At 45.3% G+C, this 18,772-nt stretch overlaps 1 protein-coding gene across 5 annotated transcripts in view; it reads right to left on the bottom strand.

Moving 5' to 3' along the window:
- Window positions 1–18,772, bottom strand: part of DVL1 (dishevelled segment polarity protein 1) — a 49,027-nt gene that overhangs the window by 28,953 nt on the left and 1,302 nt on the right. The gene's annotated exons all lie outside the window — the stretch shown is intronic.

The following is an 18,772-nucleotide window of genomic DNA, read 5'->3' as shown; positions in this document are numbered from 1 at the left end:
CACTTGGACTCTAAGGACACAATGAGGAGTAAACTCCATTGAAACCCACAGACACTCAGTGCTTTAAATACCTTTGGCAATTCAATGAGGCTCTCAGACCTGTAATTCTGGAGCTGTAAACCGTGTGCAGACATTTCAGGACTCGCATGGATCTCCTGGCTTGAATTCACACATCACCTTTTGTACTCCATAGAATCCTGCAGAGAACACTCATTCATAGATGCAACTGCAGGATCAGCAAATAAAGATCCTGCAATAATTTCATCTTGATAGCTGCACATTTTACATAACAGGATCTGTTTTCCTCCCCCTGCCACAAGGACACAGCACTGACTGCACCCCAGAAAGCGTATGCAGACGTTCTGCACCAACCTCTAAGATTTAGGCAGAAGTCAAACAATGAAAACACATTGATTGTGAGGTTCCCTCCAGAGCAAAGCCTTGGGGGGGTCTTTCCAGAACTGCCCCGTTTGGTGGCAGCCAGGACATCCCGGCACGACCGCACCGACCGGTTCGGGTGTCCTGGTGCTGGAAAAGCAGGGCGCTGAAGTCACCGCTTACAAAAGCAGGCGCTCCGTCCCCGCGCGAGCCTTCTGCTGCAGCTGAAGGGAACGACTTTCGGATCTGTTGCAACTTGATCTACTAAATATAGCCCTGAGCTATGAGGCAAGAGAATGACAGACTAATTCCCAGCTTGCTTTGGGGAGGAATCAGCAGTGCCAAGAACATCAAAGACAGCAGCAGCCACTAATTTCAAATATCACTGGTTTACAAATCATTATTTGTAGTAAAGACGCAGCTCCTTTCAGTTCTCGGGAAGGGGGAGCAATGGAGGGAGGGCAAGAAAGGAACGGGAAGGGTTGCAGCCATATGCTTCAGTCTGAGGACAGCTTTGTATTCAAGAAGACGCCTTTTGTTCTACAAGAACTTAGAAGTGAGGGCAGAGGGAGAGCCCTGCTGTTGTTTGCTTCCATTAGGAACTCCTATACAAGGTCTTAAGGCTCAAAGTGATGGATCCATAAGCCAGACCCAAGCCAAGCAGCACGGTGAGGAAGAAGAGGGGATGCTCTCAATCTGCCAGAACCTCCTGCCTCATCTGTCTGTCTGTTGGTACTGGACGTGTTCCACTGCGGAGATACCACACCAGTGCTCTCAAACGCAATCGTTACCGGACTTGCTGCTTGATAATAAGAACAAAGACCATCTGATACCAAGAAACGCACCCCCTGCCCTCAGAGTTTCCCTTCAGAGAGGGGATATTTGTTTCCTAGGTCACATCCTGCCTCCTGGCAACCTGGTTCCTCTGCAATTGCTGCTGAGGTTGGAACGCAGGCAGGTTTTATTTCAGCACATACAATCTTCTGCTTAACCCGGGTTATGAGCCACGCTGGGTCAGGGAGAAGAGAGCAAACACCTGTTCGCAGAGCCATTTGTAAAGCTGTATGTGATTCTCCTTTGCACAGGAGACAGAGGTTTTTCTTCGCTGTTCAGAGACTTGTGACATTTTCCTCTTCACCGCACTCCAGAAAAATCTCGGTGCACAAGATGCTGGATCCTTTAGTTCATCCTTCAACTGGATCTACCAGGTAAAATGAAGGTAAAAGAAGAACACAACCGACCCAAGGTCACCCAGCACATCAGTGACTGATGGTGAGAAGACCCCACAGCCCTGCACACCCCCCAGCACCCGCTCCGCACCGTGAGCAAACTCCCCACGATCAAATCTCACATCAATTCCATCTTCACTTAGAAAGAGTGTGTGCAAAAAAGGGTGGGGATGCGTGGGGAAGGGGAGGGGGGAACAGTTTTCAGCAGCTCACATCCTCTGCTTTATTTGGCTTAGAGGAGATTTAACAACTAATTACTAAATGAAACAATCACTGCTGGCAACAGCCCCTCCTTCCCCTGGCTTCCTGCAATTGTGTCTGGATCCTCTGACTTTGCTACCACCCTACTCGGCACAAATTTGTGCATTTCTCAAATCCAGCCCCGCTCACCCCCTCACACCTCACCTGTTTCTACTCCTGCTCACCCTCCTGGCTTCTTGTTTTCCTCCAAAGAGGATCTCAGCCCAAAAACCAAGGATTCTTTAGGCTCACCCTCACTCCCATCCCTCTGCCAAGCCGTTTCCTGCCTTGGAATATAGGCTGGATCCATATCAAGAATTCCCAGTGAACCCCACAAACCTCTCATGACTCTGACTCACAAGCATTTAGGCAACTGGGTATTAAACACCAGGTCTGATAGCGTTGCTTGCACTCACATTTTGATTGCATCACGCACGCCCGTGAAAGACTTCATCTCCAGAATTAGCACGATTTTTCCTTTCCTTTCCAAGTGACAGAGGACAGCCACTTTTAGGAAAATCTAAGTAAAATAGTTCCTTTAAGGACAGTTTAAATTGCAGAATGCACACAGCAAACCCAGCAACAAACAGCTGACAGGCAAAGAAAAATAGCACTCCCACCCTTCTCATCACACAACAAACTGCAACTATCAAACTGGAACCCAAGGCTGCAGTCCTGAAAATAATCTTTCTGAAGCCAATTAACATTTCAGTTTGAATCTTTAATGCAGAATTAAAACTTTAGTAGCTGAGGTGACAACACAGAGAGCCCTCAGCCACCCTTCCAACCCAGAGAAAGGAAGGAAAATCAGGCCACCCGCTGAATTTCCAGGTGAGGCTTGGCTAGGATATCATGTTGATTCTGGAAAGAAGAGAAAGCTTTCTGCCGAGCAGATCAGCACCATAAGGCAGAGCAGCACGACGGGCCCTGCTGAGCACAGAGATCCGCAGCGCTCTGCCGTGCGCGGAAGCCTCAGATCTCCGCACCCCGCTGAGCAGGGACGTGCTGCGGGATCCCAGCCCGACCCGCGGGGCTGCTCCAAGCAAAGCTCCAATCGCTCCTCAAAACACCACGGGCCAGAGTGGAACCAGTATTCTCCTTTTTAGGCTGTTATTCATAAACACTGACAATGCTTTGCCTTTCCATATATGCGCTTCCATATGCCAACTCCCACATAAACCTGTCAAAAATGACTATGAACACGCTACCCACAATTATGATAGGACACACCCAACTGCAGAACAAAACCCTCTTCAAGAAATAAAGCCATGAACACCAGGGCTCTCCAGACAAACCAGCTGAGCGGTGGCTCCGCGTGATCTGCAGAGGATCAGCTGCACAAGTTCAATGTCCCTTCTGCATGAAGCCATTCACTGAAGTCAGGTCCTGTGCCCAGCTCGAGGTCAATCCCCCGTTCTTCCACCACGCACACCCGCCCCTTATGTCTTCATTTATGTAATTAGCCTCACATTATTCTTCACACTTCTAAAAATCCAAACACAGCCTCGGTGGTTCTGTCTGCAATTAGGAGTTAATGCATTCCAGTGTTTACACACCAGCTATCCTCTGCCCCATCTGATTCTCATCACCACACTAAACATTTTGCGCGCAGAACTTCCCTGGTTTCTCCACAGCACCTCGATTCCCGGAGGTGCATCCAGCAGCTCCCCGTGCCATTCCCTGGAACAGCAGGATCGTTTAGCACCTTTTGGGAGAACTGCAGGATACTGGAAAAGTTTTGGCATTTAGGTCCTATAGCAGATAGTGACTTAAGCTTAAGTACATGAAGTTAGAGTCGGCCCGAATCCGCCCATTGTTTCAAACCTAAAGCATCACTATAGCAAAGAGCTGGGACTCAAGCACAATTCCATTTGTTCAGGCTCCGCTCTGGGAGGGAAGCAAGCAGAAATTACCGGTGTTTCAGCTGCCTCGACTGCGAACAGGGGGATTCTGATCCACAGCAATCCCGCTGAGACCTCCGCATCACACCCAAAGCACTTTGAAGGGCCTGGCGGTCGCTCCCAAGTGCAACAGCCCAACACGGAGACTCACGTGAAAAGGTTCCGTGTGTTTTAAAGCAGCTGGTACCTGTGCTCCCAGCCCAGACCCGGCCCGTTGCCGTTTCAGAGACTCGGGTTTGGCTGCAGACCCTCGGCACAACTTCTGCCCATTGTCTTGAAAGGGTCTCCAAACAGGGTGCGCTTTGTAGCATCTTTGAGGAGCAGCTTCCAATTAAGTGCTTGAAAATATTTATGACTCTTCAAGAGCAATGACATACAGGGAATACGATTTGCTTCTCTACTTCTTAATTAACAATATTTCAGCGGTTGTGCTGATGCTCAAGGTGTGAAAATCCCACTAAAACACAGGCATTTACGGCTTGGTAAGTTGCTGTCTATAGAAATGAGTCTATTTTGATTTCAGCACCGATAGCCCCAATTGCACACAGTATTATCCTCCGCTCCACGATCAGCTAACCTAGCAGAAAAGAAAAAGAAAGACTACTCTTAATTATGTGCAAATGGTTGACTTTTGGAGTCCCAAGACATTACCATTTGTTTCCATCAACACCATCTACTCCCATGGAAAGAGTCTGGAATTGAACTGACCAAACTGTCCACAACAAGCAAAGCACTGTAGCCACACTGACAGTTTTCTGTCTTTCCTATTATTTCCCTTTTTCCTCTGCCTTCATGTTATTCACTAAATTATTGATGTGACTATATTACAATCTCACAGGTGTTAGTAAATCCATTCTTGCAGCTGTCCCATGGGACAGACATCTATCATCATCTCTGCCAAAAAGACAAGGAAGCCACAATACAAAAGGCCGGGTCAGCATAACTATAACCTGAACCCAGATTTCCAAGTCCCAGGCCAATGTCTTATTTACAAAACAATAAATATTAATGAGCCCCCATAAAATTAAATCCTTCTTGAAAACAACCTAGGAAAAGCACTGTAAAAGAGAGTTGGTTGTGGAATGGCCATTTGAAACAGCTGGCTCTGATTTGGCTTTCCCCAGGGTGCAATTATCTTCAAAACTCCAGAGCAGGATGCTCTCAAAATAGCACTTTGAGCCGACATTCACACGAAGTCGAGGCAGAGGTGCAGCCTGGTGAAAACCTCAGCCTCTGCAGGCTCAGCTCGGGTCACAGCCTCGCACACCGAGAGCCACGCAGTGACTCACTGAGCCGCCGTGGTTTCGGAAACACCGTCCAAGCGCCGTCCCCACGCCAGTCCTGAGGCTGAGAATTGAAAGACAAGGTTCAGGGTGATTTGAGCTGATTCTCAACAGCTCTCGGCCCCGCTGATGAACAGCAAGAGGCTGCGCAACTTGTAAGGTTATTGACCACTCCACCTACCGTATACTACCAAGAAAACCTGTTTTTGTGCAAAGGAAACACTGATTTTAGTAATACAGGCTCCCTCGGCACAAAGTGACTCTAACAGTGCATCCTTTGAGCTATGCTTCCAGTCCTGTCAAATTTACTTGGGAAGCATTAAGAGCTCCACGAATGCCCAAAATTTCACATCATCCCTAAGGATGTCTTGGGACAACATAACTTTAATTCACCAACATGCAAAAAGCGTCACTTTGCAGCCACTGCTCTTGGACCTCCAGCCAGAAGTGTGGATGCCTCAGCTTAAGCCTGAAATTCACCTCAATATCAAAACAGGGAGAGAAGCATTTCGAGGCACCGAATCCAAACTCAAGGTAGTTTCAACACAGCCAGCTCAGGCAGCGACACGAGCAGGAGTGTAATTATCCAAACTTCATTATGGCCCAGACTCCAGCACTTCTCTGGCTGCCAGGCCACACTCCAGCCCGCGCTGCCACTCATCATTTCAAGGGCTTCCCACACCAACGAGATTCAAACGAACACAGCTACACTCTTTGCTATCACACAGCCACCCCCTGTCCCACGGACAGTATGAAAATTCGAGTGATATCCAGCCCATTGTGCCATGGGTCCTTTTCCAAAATCCCAGCAGACTACTGTGCAACAACCCATTATTCAAAATATTGAGCAGCTATAAGAACTGAGCCCACAGACAGCAGATGTCTCTTATCTTTGTGTATTTGCACACATTTCACAATGGCCAAGTGCCCGGGTAGTTATTCTTATTCCTCTGTGAAATGTTCCTTTTGTGCTCTCTTAAAAGCACCTCATTATAATAATAAAGCTAGGTCAAAAAATAGCCATAAGTCTTAATCAATACTGCACAGAAATATTATTTACAGAGAGGTTAAAATAATTGCTAACAAAGAGATGAATACCAATGTGGTTACATGAGAAACAACCACATTATTCAGCATTGGCTACAGCACTCCAAGGCTCCCGACACTGGGGAGAGAAAAGAAGCCATCCATACATTTATTTAGTGTGGGCCCTGCGCAGAAACCTCCAACACTTCCTACAGATTATATCTCTTCCCCCCTAGGTTATTTGTCTAGACATGTTTTAATTAAATGGCATAATTCTGGTCACTGATGTGGTGAAAATTATCGAGTTTATTTTAATAAGGTCTTTTGGTGTTCGCTCCTCCAGCTTCCAGGAGTACAACTCGCAGCCCATGACAAGTTGGGCACACATTGTACTGAACGTAATAGTGCCTGTCGCCTCCAGACCCCTATAAAACACAGGCAAGAAGGGGGAGACTCCCATCTCTGTTCACCTTCAAAGCACACACACAATGTCAACTCTCCCAGGGCATTACACCCTAAAAGACTGCATATCCCTTCCCTTTTTTTTGGGGGGAAGCCACCGAAAAGCCCTCACTAATCGGTTCTTTGCACAAGCTTAAAAAGTGTCCTGCATCATACACAGAGATCAATTTAATGAACAATTCCCATAACCTTTGAGTCTCAAAGGCACCCAGGAGAGGTGTAAGGTGAATCCAGCTCAGACGTTCAACAAACCTGGACGCTCCCTGTGGACATTATTTTGGAATCCAGACCACAAGATACAGTTGTCCCTGTCGACTCCCCTTCCGAGTTCAGTCTCCCACGAGGAACAGCACAGATGCAACTCCAGCGCTCCCCTGGGACAGCAGCGCTGCCAGACAAACTTCAACATAATGAAAAGCCGGGTTCAGAGCTCTTACAGCCAGACCTAGTCATAAATTCCACCCACACTTCAAAGTATAACTGGACCTACAAGTTTGTTTAGGTGTTGAAAAACAGATCTCCAGCTTGTCACAAAATCCCAAGTCAGGTATAAATTCACATCGTAGTGTTCGCAAGCACCTGAATCACAGATGCCAGCTGAGCTCCAATCCAGAACTCAAAGCAGTTTTTCACAGGTCAGACTTCCCATTGACCCAACATAACAGATAACAGTAACAGATAAACTGTTAGGTTTGATTTTGTTGCTGGTTTTGTTACAAACACAGTAAAGAGTGGCTGAACAGCTCCAGCTTAACTAACCCGCACCATAAACCTGGAAAGCTCAAGGAGCTGTTCGAATTCCCATTTTTGCAGGAGGACACCGATAGCATCTCTCAAGAGTCAAACTCCACTTTGTCACTTCCTGACTCTGATTCCATTGACACACATATCCTGCTGTTTGGCAGAGCCAGATAAGCGAGACCCAGTCCCCGCGGTGTTGTAATCTGTGTATTCTCCTCTTCCAGCTGCGCTCCCGTCCTCGCTCATTTGTGTCAGACACTCGGGAGGATCAGCAGCTCTGTAACTGCTGCAGTTGCCAATGGTTCTCCAACCAACCAGAGGCTGATCGCTTAATTACTGATCCCTGGAGTCTAAAGAGAGAAAAAGAAGCTGTTAAAAGGAGACAGCATGGATGAAAAGGGGGGAGGAGATGGGAATTAAATTTTGAAACATAAACTGCTCATTTATACTTGCCCAAAGACGTGCCATGTACATTATCCCCAGGCAAAGGTCTAGCTGTTGCTTTCAAACCCAGTATTCAATAAACCACCAAAAATCATTTTAAAACTCAGTCTGTCTGGTGGGGAAATCAGAAACACACATGAAGCAACTCTCTCTTTTACAGAATCCAAAGGAGTCTAAGACACCTTGGCAGTGTCTCAGTTCTAACTTTTGAACACAGATATTACCTCCCGACCACGTCCCGAGTCACTGTTTTCAGAAGGAAATCTGTCCATAAGAAAACACGGCAACAAAAGGTGGCACTGTCAGGTTCTCAAAATATTCTGAAGAACAAGAATAAACGAATGTGAAAAATCAGCAGTCTTGGCAAGAAAAAGTCAAGGTAGTTCTATGACTATTTAAATAAGTTTTTCAGAGCTAATGCAGTTTTTAAGGGCCAGGTAGAGGGAGCCGGTCCCATTCCGTGCTGTGCCTTTAATAAAGGTCTCGATCGCTTGCCAGTGGTGCAGTTGATTCCACAAGTACCTACAATTCAAACCCAAATGCCCAAGAGTTAAACAACAAAATAAACAGCTACAAACGAACAAATGCCTTCTAGACTATTAAAAATAAGTCACTGGGGAAAACTCTCCAGCAATTAAAAAGTAAGACTAGAAACCACGAGGTGAGATTTCCATTCCCAATTCTGCCACTGATCTGCAGATGAACTCGGGGGAATCCCTTCCACCCCCGAGCCCCAGCGCTGCGGTCCTGGTGCTTCTTTCTTTTCCCTTGGCTGCAATGTCAGTGCTGTTTTTTCCCCAGAAGCTCAGGACACACGCGGCCCATCTCCACAAAGGATCCCTCGCTGCACAAACAAGCAGCAGATTTGTCTCTGACACAGAAGAGCAAGCGCAATTCACGCAGCGACTCGCAGGTCACGGCCAAGCCGGCCCAGCCCAAGACGTCCCCAGCAAAAAGAACCTGTCGAGGAGAGGCCTCCTAAGCCCCGTCACTGCCCTTCCACACCCAGAGCCCCTCCTGCCAGAACAAAAATCGCCGTTCTTGTTGTGTTGCCTGGTTTTAGTCACACAAACCAAAGCCAACTCAGCACTGGGAACGCAAAGCTGCCCTGCAGCAAAGGATAATTCACAGCAGCATTATCTTCCATTCCCTAGCTTAATGCTCATTTGCGCTGGACGGGAGGGTGGGGGGAGTGTTAGCAAAGACAAAATAAGCAGATGACAAATTCGCTTATTAACCTTATTGAATAAGAGAGTGAGGAGGGAGGGGGGATGAAAAGCAGGATGTGAAAGAAGCAGGAGCTGGAGCAGCGTGGCTGATGTCAACCACAAAATGCAACCCCTGCTGAGACAGTTTGAAAGGCAGAAGATGCAGGATTTTTAGCATTAACTGTTTGATCGCTCTGCTGCAGGTGCATCTATGCAATATCACATGAGAAACAGGATTTTCATTCACCTACGGGTAATTCTTACAAGCTAGAGATCTGAAACAGCACTGAGAACAATCAATACATGCACTCTGCATTGCAAACTTCCATTATCTTCGCTCAAAGTTGACCAGGGCGCATCACGCAAGAGCCATCACGAAACACGTAAACGCCAAAGGGCTCTTAACCATGTCCCAGCTGCACGTTCACACGGGCTCCAGGGCCATTACTTAGTCTACCTTTATTCCAGATACTCCAGGCTCTTCGAAAGGCACGTTCTGCACCATTTCAGGATTAGTCTCCAGTGCCACTGCAGCCAGGGAGGATTTTTGCATAGCCTGAAATAAGGAACTTGTTGAGCGTGTCTACAACCAGCGCACTTGCTCAACCATCTCTAGTGAGTAAGTTTTCCCACAGGTTTCCCCATGACATCAGAAATCCAACCTCTCCCTTGAACTCCACACTTTAACCAGCACCTCTGCTTAGAAACAACATGGTTGGTCCAGAGATCCCCAAATATTCACGTTTTCTTCAGCACTCGGATCTCGCCATCACTGGGCAGCTTTCCTCCTCGGCAAGAGCAAAATGTAATTAGTGTCAGACACTTCTTTGCATGTTCTATTTCAAATAAAGGTTTGTCATGGAGCCTTACTCCCTCCTCATCGCTCTACCCAGGCAAGTCTCCGGGCTCACTTATGATAGTTTTGCTTATTGTACCTTTTTTCACCTTGTGTCTATAACTAAAATAGGTCATAAATTACAATATATTTAAAAGGCAGTGCCAAGAAGTCTTGCAAACCCACTCTTTTAGTAGCTCCATTCTTCCTACATTGGCAAATTATTTGTATTTACTTATATAATTTCAAGAATTCAACCGCAATAGTAACTACAATGGAAAACATTCCGCAGGTGCAAATGGAACAACCCCTGAAGCTGATTGTTGCAAAGAACTTCTGCAATGACGGCCAAAAAGTGCTGGGCAGAGAGGGGAGAAAGAGCAAACGGAGAACAAAAGAGAAGAGAAATCTGGTAAGATACTGTGCACTTGCACTGCCATACTTCTGTATATATATATGCATATATATATCTAGTTCTGTAGGTGCCATTCTCCGCACTGATGCCCATCTGCAGCAAGCAAACAGAACTGAAACCCAAAAATAAAAGCCCCTATTAACAAGTTTCCCAGGCATGTAATTTGACCATGTTTACACTCTCCTCTAAAGGCACAACTCATGCACATAAATTACACCAGGCACAAGTTTAACTGGTCCTAATATCACAGACCACATCGCTTACTCAAGGTCAAGTACAGAGTAGCTGGAAGAGGGAAAATTGCGCTCAGACCTCAAATCCCAAAGCAGAGCCTCGACCCACAGCCATTCGGCTCTTCACATTGCAGAGGGAAGGGAAGAGAAGTCATTGAAATATCGCAGGTTTCAGACGGGATTTAATTCACAAAACTCTTATTTTGAGGCATCCTTCAAATCTATCTGCTCCTCTTAGACTGTGTGATGCATGCTTGGTTTTAATGGCCCAGCAGTTGTTAAAATACAAGTTCTTGTCCCAGTTCCCCACAGTAACACAGCTGTTAACAAACAGTATTTGCACACTTACTTTAATATGGATTTTATCTCCAGGAACTGATTGGAGTAGATCATGTTTTGTATGCCCTGAATATCCTAATTATTTTCACACTTTTTCTTACCAATGCCACTGAAACAACCAAAAATGATCATCATTCCCTGAGTTACTTACATTTCACATGGAAATACGCCACAATGGAATCATGGGGCAAATATTTAGGTCGTTTCTTCCTCAAGCACTGTAAATTCCTCTGTATTTGCTCAGCAGCTTGTCTCAACTGATTAAGCTCCAGAGCAGAAATTGAAGGATAAGCCTCCAGTATTCGTCTCTGAAAACTGGGACCCCAAAGCAGCATCAGCAAAATCACCAGTAACATTCTCTTTCTTCCCAACACACTCATTAAACCGAGAGTTGGTGCTTAATTAATTTGGAAAATGGCATTCTAATGGCAGGTCAATCCAAATGTCCTTTGCTAAAGGCGAGCAGTAATCAGATGGAAAAAGCAAAGCCCACACAGCAAAGCTTTTCCTGTACATATGATGGACACTTAAAATCTTCTCTTCGCTCTGATTCCGACAGAGTTGCAGCCACGAACCACCATGACCATTCTTCCCTTAAACACACACATTTGTCCTCTTTTGACAAGAGTTTTCTTCTTGCAAATAAAAGCTTCCAAATCTGGGGTCATTTACATACTATACATATTCATACCCAAACTCCAGGGTCTTAGAGCCTCGAGCATCTCAAACTGTTTCAGGAGAACTGGCAGCCCCACAAAAGGGAACCTGTGGAAGCAATTCCATCCAAAACAGCTTTTGGTATCCAACAAAACCCACACAAATATACTGGTCTGTCCCAAATCCCATCAGAATTAACCATTAACTATTCTGAGGGATCACGAAGGGGTATGAATCAGGCCCCTGTTGGGAACTATGTGCAAGACAAACCACAATGAGCACACTACTACATACAAATGGATTTGCTTCTGAGATTTAAGTTAAATAATAAGCGCTCAAGCGTTTGACTAAATTACAGTTTAAAATCTCTGTGTGTCACTGATTTCCATGTGCTACATGAACTGATGGTTGGACACCACAGCAACGGGGCCTCAGGAACAGCCCCCGCTCCCATCTCCGACTTGGCCACAGAGACATTTCCTCAGTTCCATGCAAAGCACCTGGCTCCAAAACACACACGCGTTTCTGCTTCTGCCAAAACAGAAACAACATACGAAGCAGTAGCAGCAAAATGAACAGATTCCCAAAGTAGCAGATACCCTTGAAAGAAACGTCAAGGTGACAGAGCAGCCCAGCTCCATGGTCTCTGCTTAGAACCTTCATTATAACCTTCAGTTAATATCCAAAGGGATCTTCTCGGAAGAGAGCTGGAAGCAGCTCTTGGATTTGCAGGTTATCTGGAGAGAGACACGACCTCTTCATTTTTTCCTGCAGAAGAACATCATCCATCTGCCAATTTTTGGAGGGTGTGTAAGGAGAGGAATTTTCGGGTTTGTATGCTCTCAAAGGAAAAAAGGGTCGGAAAACAGTGGGAGCCACCGCGAACTCAGGGGGAGGGAAATGAAAATCAAAATCAGATGTTCCTGTCAAGAGATGGGGCTTACCCCTTATGAATTTGCCTGTTTTAACACATTGATTTTTAGGCTAACTACGCTCACGATGAGAAAATACCTTCCAAAATCCTTCAACTGGCTGTTGATGTAACACATGAAGAAGGTTTGAGCGCGTTTGAAGCCGATAGAAGGTAGGTCTCTGTGTCCCGGCACTTCAACTTACAAACATGTCAACACGGGGCTGATTCCTCTTCAGTTCTGCTTCTTCACAGGGCAAGGACCATCCCACGATAATTCCAGAGTGCTTACCAGGCACCTCTTCAAGTCACTCTCCACAAGACTACTTTGGACAATCCAAGTACGTACTTAGAGAACTGAGGACTAAGACAGACTGAGTGTTCTTCTATTGAGAAAGGACATTTTTACAACTTCCATATATTTTATTGTCAGCAACGGGCTCTTAAACTGACATTTTGATTCAATTTCTATCAGGCTTCCAACCGCAATGCTTTGTGCGCTAACTAACAATGCAGACCAATTGAAAAGGACGCTGCCTGCATTCACTGCTGAATCTTTGAACAGAAGGAAAATACGGCAAATATACTGTCTTGGAAGTCTTGGACAAGCAAGGCCAGGCTGCATTTGTGAACACTAACGGGTTGATTTTCAGGTATGGTTTTCCTCTAACTTCCTTGGGAGTTTGACCTACCCTAAATGATTAGGAAGAAACAACATATTTAGCTGGGACAAGAAAAACAGACAAGTTTTATCATCTGTCCAGATTCAGCATCCCAACCAAGTGCATAAAAACAAGCACAGATTAAACAAACAGTAAAACTGATATCAGAGATTACCAGGAATGCTTTACTCCCCCTTTTAACTTTCCCAATCCACCTCCTCAGTGTATCTTGTCTGAAAACACCTCTTTGGAACTGGGATTGCTTATAGTACACCTTGCAAAATTCTTAACAAATAGCTGCGCTTAAATTGAATTTACCTGTGTTCTTCTCCTTCGCGCCATGCAGAGGGATCTCTGCCATTTACTCAACACTACCAGAGAAGAGGATTCATTTGCAAGCGGCACAAGCATTGCTTGCAGGACTATCTTAATTAGCACCTTGTAATAACACCATTAAAGCACCCAACACAGACATTTAGCAAAAGATGAGGCACCTGTTTTCTTTATAAATAACATAGCCGAAGAAAAGATACAGTCCTGGATATCACAATTAGCCCCCAAACTCCATCTGAAAATACTTCTCAGTACCATGTAGTAGTTTACAGACTTCAGTAAACTAGAGGGAAACCCTTATGCAAAAAGAATGCAAACAATGAAGTAAATAGAGAGTAACCACGAGGTACAAACAAGCTGAAAAAATAAATAACTATAGGACCAAGTAGCATTAATCTGTCTCAATTCAGTGCCATGTCCATTCAACTCAAACTACTTCACAGGCGAATTTTAATTAGAGACACAGCAAACCCAGGGGTAAGTTGCTGAACCTGAATCCTAGAGAGATGGTTAATGTTTCCAACAGCTGTGGAGCCTGTGTGTGTATCCTTGAGCCAAAACAAGTCTATCTGAGCGCGGAAAAAAGCAAACCAAAACTGTGCCTGCGCTATGTGGAGGTGTTCATTGAACGAACAGTAGTAAACTTGTTTTCCTAACTTGTCCCGCTGCAGATCACCAGCCACAGGAAGTAGCCCAAACCTGATGGATCCCTTCAGTGTGTTTTCATAGTGTTAGCTTTTAATAAATACACCGTGCTCCACCCTCGGAGCAGAGCGGTCCTCAAGTTCCAGCAGAAAAGTGGTTGGTTTAAATATTCTATTACATTACAGTTGGGACATTAAAATAAGCAGTGACTTGTACTGTAGACAGCTATCAAAATCAGCCTGGCAAAACACGTGTAAGCTAACCTAGTGTGGCCACAAAGTATGAGCTTTGAGGCCTATTAGACTGCTGTTCTCGGACATATTTGTGTTATTTGTACTACAATAGCGCTTTCTGATGTCAGCAAACAGAAAAGCGCCACAGCACTAGGAGGCTGTGTAAACATCAGTAGTAAGACGCGGACTCCAGCAAGTTTATGAATTTCAGCAGAGAAAATGGGGACAAGCTGGGAGATAAAGGCTATTCTCATCTGACAAGTAGCAAACACAGGCCTCAATTCAGCACTACGCTGCAGTGTGGCCAAGGACTCTGCTGAGGCCAAGCCTAAATCTGCGGCTGAATACCTTTTCAATCTATTTTCTGTCTCTGCTTTAACTACGCACCTCTCCATGGGCCTCCGCTGCGAAAAACACGACTCCAGCTTTCTGCAGGTATGAATGAAATCTCCCTTCCAGCCTCAAGAATTCTGTTCATCCCGATACTCAGGCCTAGATCTGCTCCTAGTAACCCCTATTTTCACAATATTATTCCAGATTTATTTGTTGGGATCAAGCTGAAACATGGCCCTCACTTTCGAGCTCCTCCACCAACAGCAGACCAAGACTTCTGTACTATCTACTGAGTGGAATGAAAGCTGCAAAGAACCACGACCAACCCACCGAACTGGGAAGCCAGAGCCCCCAAACGCAGCTTTATTCGCTGTCTTAACGAACTCAAAAATCCAAGCATCTTCTCACCTCAATCTACTTAACCAGCTGTGGGTTTTTTGAGGAAAGCCTTCATCATAAAGCATTCTCCTCCCACTGCATGTTTCACATTTGAACAAATACTGTTCACGTGACAGAACTGGAAGCCGCCTCAAAGTTCCGTGTGTTTCAGAGGAAGACTCGTGGTGGCTTCAGCGGGGTTTGGATGGGTCCCAAACTGAAATCCCGGGCTGCCACACGTCCTGCTGCAGCCCAGGAGGGTCACCCATCTCGGCCATGGGCTGTAACACACCTCGCATTGGTTTTCTCGCTCAGCCGTGCCTGTTTACATCCCCAAGAACAGCTGGCCCAGCGTGACCCGCACACAACGTGGACGGTTACGCAATGGCTCCTTTTTAGCCCACAGACAGGCAAACGGGGCCAAAAAGGGTACGGGATTGAAAAAAAAAGGAAAAAATCTTTAAACAAAACGCATTTGTTGCTCCATCTGTTCAACCACACTTGCGATCCAAAAGATATTTTCATGCCGTAGGCATTTGCAGAGATCTAGATGGTAAATTATCTGGCTATGTTACCAGTTGAAGCCCCAGCCCTTTTAAATTCATGTCCAAGTAAGCTGCTGTCTTTTTCTCAGTCTAACTGTACCTCGGATATCTGAATATGTACTAACTGATAAAGCAGCCTGAGATAACAGAGAAAATACAGAGGGTTAAGGACACAAATCTTTAGGAAATGTGCTTTTCTCAGTTCTACCCTCACGGATACATCGCCTTGAATTCTGCCTCTTCTATCAAAAATTGCTCCACTCAGCCCATAATCCTGATCCCAAAGCAGATTCCTACTGCTTTAAATCACAATTGCTTGCTATAGTGTTCAACACACCAAGTACCAAGAAAATAAACTTCTGTGCAAGAAACAGCTGCGCCTAAAAGTCCAGTTGAAAAGGAAGTTCTTTTGCTGATACCAAAGGAATGCCTCCAAAGCCACTCCTCAAAGTACTCCCTGAAGAAGCATAAGCAAAAGAGTATTAGTTCACACAATGGAAAGAATGAGGACTTGAACCTCACCCAGAAGGATGGCAGAACAGACGTACTCTGGTATTCGGTGGATAAAGACTGCAGAGTTTAACATGAGCAGAGGCACCAGCAGCAGCTCCTGCCCCAGCCACGTGGTGACTGGGCAAAGGAAGCCAGAAAAATGCAAGAGAGAGCATATTTATATAGGTGCATGTGTACAGACCTTCCTCTGCATCTCTCCTGCTATAATCACGTCACAGCGCAGCACTCTGTACTGACCAGAGATGAAGCGGCAGCACAGAGTCTCCAAGCAAAATTAAAACGTGTCCGAACCACATACACGTATAATTTTGTATTTTTGGAAGTTAGTGATAGCATTTTACAAGAAAAGCTCTAGAAATAACAAATATTTAAGAGCAGACAGGTAGGAATTCCTCTTACAGGACGTGTCACACAGGTTCATAATGAATCATTTGGATCCAACGCATTTATGCCACTGTTAGAGTTTCAGCCACGAGAGCCCAGGCATCACAAGCTACAGCTTTATTTGTAGATGTATTCATTATCAGCCACTTTTCAGTCATCATAGAATCAGCAAAAGTGCATTATATGTTATTCCAAGGACATGTGTGGCTCAGAATTCACAATTTCAGTGATGGGAAGTGACCTCTGAGCTCTTCCCCTGAGAGGAAAGAATCAGTCGCCGTAAGCAAGCAAGCTGATGCCACAGCTCCTGGGCCACGAAACACACATGGCAGATACCACCTTTTCTAAATTTAATTGCTGGTGGATACTATCACATTAACGAGTCTGATCCTGTGATGTCCCTGCTTAGTTTCCCTCCGACTGGAACAAATATAGAAGCTACAAAGCACTTCCAAGGGTTGAGTGTTAAGAGTCAGAACACAGTTGGACATCCCGCATCTTAAAACCAATGTCATACCTACAGATGGAGTCAGCGGGAAAGCCTGGGCTTGCAGAATAAAGCCAGGTCCATCCCATCAAGAGACAGAACACAAGTCACCCTTTGAGAACGAAATGGCACAGGAAAAAGTGTTTTAGTGTCAAAGTAAGGCTGACAGGAAAATCAAGATGAAGGTTCCGCGTTGTATCTATTTTCCACAGCTTTACCTAAAGCACAACATTAAGACTGCAAAGCAGAGTAGTAAATTAAACTGAAACCAAAGCTCAAAAGGAAAAATCCCCCACTCCTATGCCTTTCTTCTGCAGCTTCCGAGAAGCAAAGCTGGAAGCAGGATGGTAACCCAGCACAGGTACCCAAAACACAGCTTAATTTCAGAACACTGCTTGAGACGGCCCCGTGTCCCTACCCCAACTCCAATCCTCAGCAACTCCGTCTTTCCCAGCTGGAAACCATTCAACACATCCACTGTTTCTGAGCACAATTATTTATGACATTATTTCAGGATCCAGGAAAGGCTGTGACTTAATTACAACAACATGTGCAGCATTGTGAGGTCAGTTCCCGATTGCTGGCTTCTCCAGGAAAACATTCGCGTTCCTAACGCGAGAAGAACTTTGCTCTCCGCGCTGGGGTTCACGAAGGGCCCTGCCGAGCGGTGCTCGCCACGCCAGATCGCAGCCCCGCGGAGAACACACGACGGGAACTGGACAACACGACACTTGAACCAAAAACGTTGCTGTAGTTCAAGCCTAAGTACCGCTTAGAGAACACACAAGAATTTCCTTGGAGGACATTTTCAGGCACATAAGGCAGAAATTAGGCACATAATTTTATTATGGTTAGTGGCAGCTGCATCTATAATTACCTATTCGCGACAATTAAAAGAAGTCAGTTTGAAGACAAGATGGTGAAAAAAAGGCCATATTTACTATTAACACTTGCTAAGACAGCCAAGATTCATATGAGTTTTCTCCTAATTCCCTATTTTTCACAAGTAATTAAGATTCAGAGAGAAACAAAGAATTGGCTGACAAGCAAAAGCAAAGACAAATCTGACTGACGGTTCCTTGGCTTTCAAGAGTCACCACCTAGAGTCACTTCTAGCTGGCCGAGGCAATGCATCACCACCCTAATGCACTCTAGTTACGTTTGAGACCATTGTTTAAATAAGAGAGACAGAACTTACAGGTCCTAATCGTCATCATCCACTTGCAGCCCTTCATCTTCCATCATCTCCACCTCCAAACAATGCGAGAAGAACAATTTTCAGCCCAGTTTCGAGACTAAGTTACTCCAGTTACTAACCCTGTTAGCTTTCAAAGACCAAGAAGAGCCCAAACGCATTCGAGATCTTCCCAGCCCGCCCAACGTGTCTCGGTACAGTTTGTTTCCTAGCGCTAACTCTGTCTCAGCGGGATGAACGCGGACGCCGGCCCAACAAACCCAACAGCCTTTATTGAGGTTGCGCCACAAATTTATCCAACAACTGGAGGGTACGTGTCCCTGTCACTTGAGGGTGAAGGAGAACAATTTATGAGTAGACAATTTCAAAGACCTTATTTTGAAAACAAACAGTTTGTATAGTTGTTTCCCAAATAAACGATTTCACAATCTGGAAAAACAAGAAGTCAATACACAAACACTCCTACAGTAACAGGCCAATACTAACAACTCGCCACATAAGAAATAACGTGTCAACAAACAATACCCACATTCCACCATGGATAAAAACACAATTAACATTAAAGGCTTCAGGTCTCACGGATAAAAAAGAGGCTACACAATATGTAAGAGGATGCTTGGGATGATATATTTCACCAAACATAAAATTTGCACCTCGACAATAGCGTTGTTTTAGAGTTTATGTCCCACAAACCCACTCTCTTTCCTACTGGCAAGGCATTTAAATACGGAAAATCGCCTTGCCAGTGACAGATGCGAGTACA

Source organism: Patagioenas fasciata, chromosome 23 (genome assembly GCF_037038585.1).
Source record: "Patagioenas fasciata isolate bPatFas1 chromosome 23, bPatFas1.hap1, whole genome shotgun sequence".
NCBI classification, from domain to species: Eukaryota; Metazoa; Chordata; class Aves; order Columbiformes; family Columbidae; genus Patagioenas; species Patagioenas fasciata.
The sequence above is the reverse complement of the archived record's forward strand: the minus strand, read 5'-3'. Positions and strand labels throughout refer to the sequence as shown.